Source organism: Typha latifolia, chromosome 8, assembly GCF_019914945.1.
Source record: "Typha latifolia isolate L0001 chromosome 8, TyphaL0001v2, whole genome shotgun sequence".
Taxonomy (NCBI): domain Eukaryota; kingdom Viridiplantae; phylum Streptophyta; class Magnoliopsida; order Poales; family Typhaceae; genus Typha; species Typha latifolia.
This window is the reverse complement of record NC_133093.1, coordinates 5,805,267-5,815,604: the sequence shown is the minus strand read 5'-3', so window position 1 is coordinate 5,815,604 and position 10,338 is coordinate 5,805,267.

Below are 10,338 nucleotides of genomic sequence, written 5' to 3'. Positions count from 1 at the left end.
AGAAAATTTATGATCTTCAAAACTATTAGGTTGTTCCACATATACATCTTCATTCAAGATACCATTCAAAAAAATCACTTTTAACATTCATTTGAAACAATTTAAATTTTAAATGACAAGAAGTATATGAATAGAATCTAGTCTAGTAATAGGTGCAAATGTCTCATCAAAATATATTCCATCAACCTGAGTGTATCCCTGTGCTATTAGTCTGACTTTATTTTTAACTATATTTTCATGTTTATCACTTTTATTCTTATATATCCATTTTATTTTAAATACGTTCAAATTTTTAGGTTTAGGAACTAAATACCAAACATCATTTTTAGAAAATTGCTTTAGTTCCTCATGTATAGTATGGACCTAAAAATTATCTAACAATACTTTCTTGACATTTTTAGGTTCAAAAGTAGATGTATGGAAAGTAAATGATAACTCACTTTGGATTTGTCATTTTGTATTCATTGGTTCATTCACGTCTCCGATCACTTATGGTAGTGGATGATTTAGTTTCACTCTGGTTGATGGTTATATTACACTATAGTCATCTTTGTTTATTTCAACCTTATCTTCATCCTGTTTCTCAATTGATAGATCAAGCTAATTTTCTATGTCTTCGTCATGTGTACCTATAGGAACAAGAATAGGAGTAATATAACCTTATCTTCATCCCTTGATATATGTTTTTGTATTTACACCCTTCGTACATTCGAACTGAAACTGGGATGAAAATATGATATAGTACGGATGATGGTGATGGCGACGGGTGGAGTGGATGTTAGGGTTATGGAAGGCAATGGAGATGAAGGTGGATAGTTGATATTGTTTATAAGATAAAGACGAAGTGGAAGAAGTGGTCGAGATCCCAAAGAAGAGGGAGGACTTGACAAATGAGGGAGATTAGAAATTAGGAGAGACCTTGCCAATAGTAGTGGTGGTAGGTTGGTGAAGAGGGAGGAGGGAGATTAAGGTAGAGAGAAGATAGAGAGACAAGAAAGCAATATTCCAATAGCATCATAATTTTGGCTGCCATCCACACCTTTATAGAGGCTAGCCAACAAACCAAAATAAGAATTATTAACCCTAATTCTAATGGACTCCCGATCGCATTTGAATGCAGAAAAGACATTCTCTATCGATACAAACGTGATGCAAACGTTCGAACGCGCATTTCGCGTTCTCTGTTTTTGCGAACCTAATGCAGGTGTTCACAAAAGAGTTCGAACGCGATTTACAAAAAATTTATTTTTAATAAAAATAAATAACCAATGTAATAAGAAAAGACTCTAACTAAGTGTATCATCTACTATCATCTTTGACTTAGAAAATTGTTATGCTCCTAACATTAGCACAAATTCTCTTATCCGAAGGTACATTGCTCAGATTCTTAAAATATTATACGATTTACTAACTAAATCAACATGAGATATCTCACCAATTTATAATAGATTACATCTATCCATGGTATTTGTATTCATAATATTCTCTACAAAATAACATACACCTCCTTTGATTTAAACTATCAATAGTAATTATATTACATCATCAAATAAAATTTATGCAATCTTCCAATTACCTAAATTATTTTCATCGCCCACAAGCAATACCTGAATGGTTAGATTCATATCCTCTAGCAATATACAGAATAAATATTTGTAATGATCTTTCTACCATTAGTTTTCTGTGTCCAATTCATTTATGCCCCTATCCACATAGTTCCAATTTAATCATTATCTACCCAATCACTATCACTACTAAATGTGCACCTACATCTTCACTCAGTGATATTCAGATCCAACGATTATCTATTGAATTCAACCAAGTAATCCAATAATCTTTTTAATAATTTGATAATAGAATAGTTAATAATACTAACATAGTATTATATAACTAATAAAGTTTCAAGTATTTACTAATCCATCATACTTAATCCTTAAAAATACATGCACATAATTCAGATAAATCCACAAAAATACTATCTCTGAACTATAACACTACTAAGATCAATTTCGTGAATCATTGATGCTATTATGATATGCCACTAAAACAATTGAAACCAATTAATTTAAATAGATAACAAGACGTTCAAAAATACCGATCATCCAACCTTGCTACTGTATCTTCTTATTTACCTTAGATCAACTCACATCATCAACTTTGTAATTCGTTAACAATCAAAATTTCACAAACTATAATGGAATTGTCAATCCTATAATCATCATCTCCTAAATAAATATCCTTACCTTAAACTCAAATGCAAATTTGTGGATCATTAAAATTATTAAGATCATTATTATCATTCTAAAAAAAAAAAAACTGGTCAAGAACTTCTGATAATAGTTTAATATAAAAACTTTTCAATGATTATATAGATACTAATATAGTCACTTTCTATACCACACTATTTGTTTATTATCTTTAAACATCTCTCAATACACTTTATATAAATGATAATAGTTCTTAGTATTCTTTTCATTACTATCCTACAATGACTCCAACTTCCAAATTATCTATTTGTCACGATAAAGGGTCATATATATGCTTTATACATAACTGTTACAGACCAGATCTAGAACGATTCATCCGTTGGATAATTATGAAAATTTAGGTGGATAGCTTCGTGAGTAGAATTCTAATGGCTCTAGTTTCACCTAAATAGGAGGTCGGGATGAAAAGATAAAAATAAAATAGTGGAGATTTGTCAGGGAGGGCAGAATAGTAATATCCAACGTTGTGGCGGTCATCGGAGGGTGGTGGACGGCTAAGGGTGGTGGTGGACGGCCATGCAGTAGGGTGGCTGCTGGAGGTAGGAGGTGGCTAGGGTTTGAAAGCTTGAAGGAGATCTACAGTTATGATCTATGAAGATAAAGACAATCCAACGATTAATGTCAAAAGATAAAGACGAGAATAATAATTGGCTAAACTCAGATTTATCTCAATGATGATTATTATCAACTCATGTCCACCCTATTTATAGGAGTAAAATCTCTAACAGATCGGATCCACATGTGGATTATCCGATTTATTTAAAATTCAAAATAGAAAAATAAAGCTAAGTAACTAATTTGACTCAACTCGACTTGACTCGACTTAACCCATGTAGTCAGATCGTAACAATAACTCTATCAAGTTATCTCACTAATTAGTATTATCGAAACAACTAATATATCAATATACATAGTAGCTCAACTTAACATCTTTGTCTAAGAATCATCATATCTCATTTCTGATTTATAATAATTAAATCACATATACATGATAATTCCTCAAAAATTTCAAATTAATATTCTATTATATTCTCCAAACAAAGTCCATCACATATACCGAACAATTTAATATCGTCAAAATTATTATACAACATCATCAATACCACATAATAATTGTAAATGGTTGTGAGTTTGCATATTTCTAAATGAAATCCAACATAATAAAAAAATACATAATCGACATGCTTTAAAAATTCTTATCCTTTAGATCAATGTCAAACTAAATTAATAGTCAAAAATGCATCTACCCTATCATACTAGATATATCATAATGCTATAACCTTTGTAAAGCACTGCCACCCTCAATTGTTCATATCTTTCCATTTAATAATATCAACATCGTGAGAAACATTGAAACTAAATAAATTTTCAAATCACCAGTCAAGTTCGGTCTCACAGGGAATCCAATCGATCGGCCAAAGGCCTCATGCCTCGCTGCCTTGGCCTTGTTAGCTTCCCTGCACCGGCCTCTTGTAGGTCATACCGTTAGTGGGTCGTTTCATCCCCCGGTGGAAGCTAGACATGGTAGCCTCCCCTTGGCGGGTTTTGGGCTATTTTTGGCCACCTATGCTGGCTTTGCTACCCGACATGAGGGTTAGCTTCCTCTTTGCAAGAAGTCTTTATGGGGTGACTGCATTTGGGCCCTCATGGACAGAGTTGCCGAGCGGCTCCTCGCCTTGGCTGTTGGCCTTGGCAAATGTGGTTCTCTAAGTCGGTCGCCTCTAGCGGGTGGAATTTCCCTCGGCTAGCTTCTACTTGCTCACAACTCCCCCCCTCCCACCAACTGGGTTCTTGCTCATCTGTGGATGGTCGTTGGCTTCCCTATCGGCCAAGTACATAGGGTGGATGCGTTCCTTTGCTGGGGGAACATTAATTGGCATGTTGGGCCTAGCTGTAAGTGGCAGTGATCGTTGGCAGCCATCCTTCCTTCCTTCTTTCGGATGAGGTGAGGAAGAAAGGAGGGGTGGAGCATTTAGGGTTGGGTTGGGTGCAACCCAGCCTAGCTCGAGCTTGGGTTAGGTGTGGCCCAGCCTAGCTCCATTTTTAGTTAGGTGCAGCCCAACAGGCGTGCGAGTTGGGCTTTCTTAGTTGATTTGGGCCTAGGGTTGGTAGGTATTTTTATTGTTCTCTAATTTTTTTATTTTTTTATTTTATTCTTTTTAATTAATGATCATTTTGAGCCTTAAATATTAATCATCTTTGGAGGATAACTTTGTTTGTTATAATAATTCTTATAAATCAAGATTATTAAGAGAGGTTGTGGCTTGAGAGTGCCATTGTTAATCCCTTCCAATACGGAATTAGCTCTAATTGGAGTTTAGCTTGGATGATTACAATTGTGGTTAAATCAATATTTAGCAAATGAGTTGATTGTCTAAGTGTATCTATATTAATTACTCCTATTGGAGAATTAATATAGATTAGTGTAGAGAAATTGTATTAAGCAGGTTGTCTTGTATAACAAAGAGAATTAATTAAATGATGCCTGTGGTTTACTTTAAACCGATAATAATTAGTGGCACGATAATTTGAGATAAATTGTTTTAAATTACTTTTAATTACGTGTCAGGCGTCAGTACGACTATACTAGCTCTACCTGATTAATACATATAAGAATTCTTAGATGGATCTACCCAAGCCTATAGTGAAGATTAGCAGGATTATTTAATTAATTATTATAAGGAATGTTGTGCTCATAATTTATTTATTTTCATTATCAAGGTGAATTCCTTACCATGCGAGGAGTGATCCCATGGCATAGTTACAATTGTATTATAAAAGGGATGTCAGGCAAGTAAAACTTCTATCATCTAGGAGTAGTATAGAGAATGCAATATCTTCCCTTATGACATCATCGCATTAATATCAGCATGTGTGCATGCTTTTATTTACTATTAATAATGCAAGTAGTACATGTTAACTTTACTTGCTTTTTGGCATGGTCACACGTATCATGATTTCTCTGCATATTCTTAGGCATGATTGTTTATGATAGCACGTAATACATGATAATGATGTGTGTTCTATTATGCTTATTACTCTTTATAATATCATGCCACTAGCACAAATGTATGACTATAAATAGATTGACATATGTGTCTCGATAGTATGTGATGCCTCCCTAGCTAGGGTTAGGGGCGGGGGATATTTGTTATATTTATACATTAGTCTATTGATCACAAACAATCATGCAACCATTTCATCTAGTAATTGGCAATTTACTATTGATCGACGAGAGTCATACCTTTTAGGGTAATTATATAATAGAGAGAAGGGTAGGATAACATAGACCTAGCATACCCGATAATGTAGAGTGAGAGCATCCATGAGTGATGGCTCATGAGTTTCCACAAAGTGGTGTTGTGATGTAGAGTCAAGGGTTTAGATGGTAGTATTGATATGCGATAGTGACTTATGTGATGGGTTTACGATTAAAGTCCTTAGTTTGCATTGATAAACAATCAGGCATGCTATTTGTAAGGTTAGGGGAGGCAAAATTTGACCCGACCCAATAACCCGACACGATAACCCTGCATTTAATCGGGTTCGGGTCATAAACGGGTCAACCCGCCTTACCCGTTTAATAAACGGGTCGTGTTCAGGTTTATACAACTAACCCATTTTGACCCGTTTGACCCGTTTAATTATACGGGTCGGGTCGAGTTGGGTCGGGTCAACCCGCCAACCCGCCAACTCGTTTATATATATATAATATATATATAACCTAACCCTCTCTCTCTCAAATATATATATATATACTATAAAGTAACCTAACCGGCTAACCCTCTCCACTCTCCACTCCTCCAGCCGCCTCTGCCTTTCCAAATTTTTTGCCCCCATCTCTAATCTCTCTCTCCAGTGGCGATCGTTTGCCACCGCGTCTTCGCCTGCCGCCTCTCGCATCTCCGCCTGCCTCCTGCCGTCTCCACTCCGCGTCTCCCGTGTGTCCCGCATCTCCGCCTGCCATCTGTACTCCCCATCTCCTGCATCTCCACCTGCCGTCTCCTCTCTCTATCTGGGTGTCACATTTTAGAGTGGTATCAGAGCCTGGTTTGTTAAGTATTCGGCATATCATCAAGAGCTTTTGTACATTGTCACCTTGAGTCTAGGAAAATACTGCGGTCTTAGGGTTACGCAAGAGATAAATTTTAGAATTTTACTTGATCACTAATCAGTTGATGAATTTGATCATTTCTACAGAAAGATGCCACCCCGTCGCAGAGGTTCACTGTCTAGGGCGACCTCCACAGGTGAGGCCCTACTGAGACTCCAGAAGTTCCTCCATCCGTAGAGGAGCATGATCCTATTTCGCACCTTCTGGACAGTCAAGAAAGACTTATTGAGGAAATCCTACGAGGTAGAGGAGCTGGCATATCAGCAGAAAGTTCTGAGCCGCCTCCTACAGCGGGCATCACCTTAAATAAGTTTATGCGGTTGAACCCCGATTTACGGTGGAGGTGTTGATCCCTTTGGAGGCCGGTGGATGGTTATCGGACAGAGAAAATGTTGGATACTTTAGGATGAAATGATCAGCGAAGGTAGCCTTTGCTGCCTTTATGCTCGAGGTGAGGCAGAACAATGGTGGAAAGCTACAGAAAGACTGATAAAATCAAGGATAGAGGACGCTGTCATCACTTGGGAGTTATTTCTGGATGCCTTTGATCAAAAACATTTTCCAGCTTGGAGGAAAGAAAAAATGGAAGAAGAATTTCTACATTTACGTCAGGGTCCTATGACGGTGGCAGAGTACGAGGTCAAATTTAATGCTTTAGCCCGTTTTGTACCCCATCAAGTTCCAAATGAAGCAGCCAGAACTCGACGCTTCAAGCATGGGCTGAATTATGCTATACATCAGAGCTTGGAGGCAGCAGGCCTCATCCCTTATGTTGATACAGTAGAGAGGGCGATGGCACTTGAGGGGGTGATTCAGGAGAAGAGGGTTATGGAAGCTCGGCGATCTGGGGCATAGTCTAGGTGAGGCGGGAGTTCTAGAGTTCCTTCTACTAGCCAGAGCCTATCGCCTTCGCAGTCACAACGTCGCCTTTCTTACCATCCTTATCGGGGAAATTCTAGCGCTGGTTCATCTGCTAACCGATCTGATTCACGGGGATCTGGAGGACTTAGCCAAGCGGTGTCTCAGGTTAGTGTGACTGGACCGCCTTCTATTGGTAGAGGGGGTGGATCTACTGGAGGTCAGACTACTTGGAGAAGTCACTACTTTGGGTGTGGGAAGTTTGGTCACCATCTTCGAGATTGCCCTAACCCACATTTGTGCTTTGAGTGTGGACAGCCTGGTCATATCCGTCGTGACTGTCCGCACGCTGCCGCCGCCCCAATTTCCGCCGCTGCAGCATCTTTCAGAACTGCACCTCTTGGGGTTTCTGCTACAGCTAGCCGAGGCAGAGGAGTTAGCAGGGCAGCTTCCTTTCAGTCGGGTCGAAAGTCTAGAGGTGGTCGGATCTTCGCAATGACGGAGCATGATGCTTTGGCATCTAATGATGTGGCCACAGGTACTCTGAATTTATTTTCTCGTACAGCAAGAGTTTTGTTTGATCCGGGTGCCACACATTCTTTTATTTCTAGTTCTTTTGTTTGCCATTCTGATATTCAAATGGAACCTTTAGAGGATATTCTATTGATTGCCACACCAGTAGGAGAGACAGTTGTTATTGATTCGGCTTATAAATCTTGCACAGTTAGTTTTGGTGATAGAGAGTTCAAAGTAGATCTTTTGCCACTAGAGGCGTGATTTTGATGTTATCTTGGGGATGGATTGGTTAGCTGCATATCATGCCAACATAGATTGCTATAGAAAGGAAATTGTAATGAATTTGGCTGATGGAGCAGAATATAGAATTAAGGGCAATAAATCCAGCAACCCTATGAAGATAATCTCTGCATTTGAAGCCTATAGGTTACTAAAGAAAGGGTGTGCAGGTGTTTTAGCTTGTCTGTCAGGGGATACTGATAAACAGATTAAATTAGAAGATATTCGAGTTGTTAAATATTTTCCTGATGTTTTCCCAGATGATCTCCCCAGATTACCCCCGGACAGGGAAGTAAACTTTTCAATTGATCTAGCTCCTGATACCTCACTTATTTCTAAAGCTCCCTATAGAATGGCACCAGTAGAATTGAAGGAACTTAAGGTACAGTTGGAAGAACTACTACTGAAAGGCTTCATAAGACCTAGTGTCTCTCCTTGGGGAGCACCTGTTCTTTTTGTTAAGAAGAAGGATGGGACACTCAAGCTGTGTATAGACTATAGACAACTAAACCAAGTGACAATAAAAAATAAATATCTTTTACCTCGCATTGATGATTTGTTTGATCAGTTAAAGGGAGCTAGAGTATTCTCTAAAATAGACTTGAGGACTGGTTACCATCAGTTAAAAGTTCGTGAGGAGGATATTTCTAAAACTGCCTTTCGTACTAGGTATGGACATTATGAGTTTTTGGTCATGCCATTTGGATTGACCAATGCTCCAGCTGTCTTCATGGATCTGATGAATAGAGTTTTTTCAACCTTATTTGGATCTATTTGTAATAGTTTTCATTGATGATATACTAATATATTCAGCTAGTGAGGAAGAACATGAGTATCACTTGAGGTTAATTCTCTAGATCTTGAGAGAAAAAAAGTTATTTGCCAAATTTTCAAAATGTGAGTTCTGGCTAGATCAGGTAGTCTTCCTAGGACATGTTGTATCACAGGAAGGGATCAGTGTGGATCAATCCAATATAGATGCTGTATTGAAATGGAGTCAACTAACTAATATCACGGAAGTGCGTAGTTTTCTTGGTCTGGCTGGATATTATAGGAGGTTTGTAGAAGGATATGCAAAAATAGCTATGCCCCTTACCAGGTTGACTCGGAAGAATCAAAGGTTTGAATGGAATGAAGAGTGTGAAAATAGTTTTCAAGAATTAAAAAGAAGATTGACTCGTGCACCAATTCTGATTATTCCTTCCAGTGGAATAGGATTTCAAGTGTATTGTGATGCCTCACGTAAAGGATTAGGTTGTGTTTTAATGCAGAATGGTAATGTAGTGGCTTATGCATCTAGACAGTTAAAAGATTATGAACAGAATTATCCTACTCATGATTTGGAATTGGCTGCTGTAGTGTTTGCTTTAAAGATTTGGCGACACTATTTATATGGGGAAAAATGTGAAATTTTTACAGATCATAAAAGTCTTAAATATTTGTTTACTCAGAAAGAACTTAATTTGCGGCAAAGAAGATGGTTGGAATTAGTGAAGGATTATGATTGTACTATAAATTACCATCCTGGTAAAGCAAATGTTGTTGCAGATGCCTTAAGTAGGAAGTCAGCTGGGAGTCTAGCATTTTTAATTACCCAACAAACTATGATACTTAAGGATCTACAAAGGCAAGAAGTTCCAATTGTGGCCAAGGGTGGTGGAGTTGGTTTACTTGCACAATTTACTGTCAAACCTACATTGATAGATAGAATTAGTGCATCTCAGAAGACTGATATTAAGGCTATGCAAATTGTGAAACAAGTGCAGAATTCCAGTAAACCAGATTTCTCTATAGACTCTACCAGGATATTGCGTTTTAGAGGCAGATTATATGTTCCTAATTGTGAAGGACTTAGAAATGAAATTTTAAATGAAACGCATGCTTCTGCTTATGCTATGCACCCCGGGGGAACAAAAATGTATCATGAGTTGAAGAAGAAATTCTGGTGGGAAGGAATGAAAAGAAATATTGGGGAATTTGTAGCTAAGTGTTTGACTTGTCAGCAAATCAAGATTGAGCATCAAAGGCCTGCAGGCGCACTACAACCTTTGCAGATTCCTGAATGGAAATGGGAACACATTAACATGGATTTTGTGACAGGATTACCAAAGACACGAAAGAAAGGGAAGAATGCAATTTGGGTGATTATTGATAGATTAACCAAGTCAGCACATTTTTTACCAGTTAGTACTACTGATTCAATGGAAAAGTTAGCTATCTTGTTTAGAGATGAAATTTTTGCTCACCATGGAATTCCTGTTAGTATCACTTCAGATAGAGATCCTCGTTTTGTGTCTAGATTTT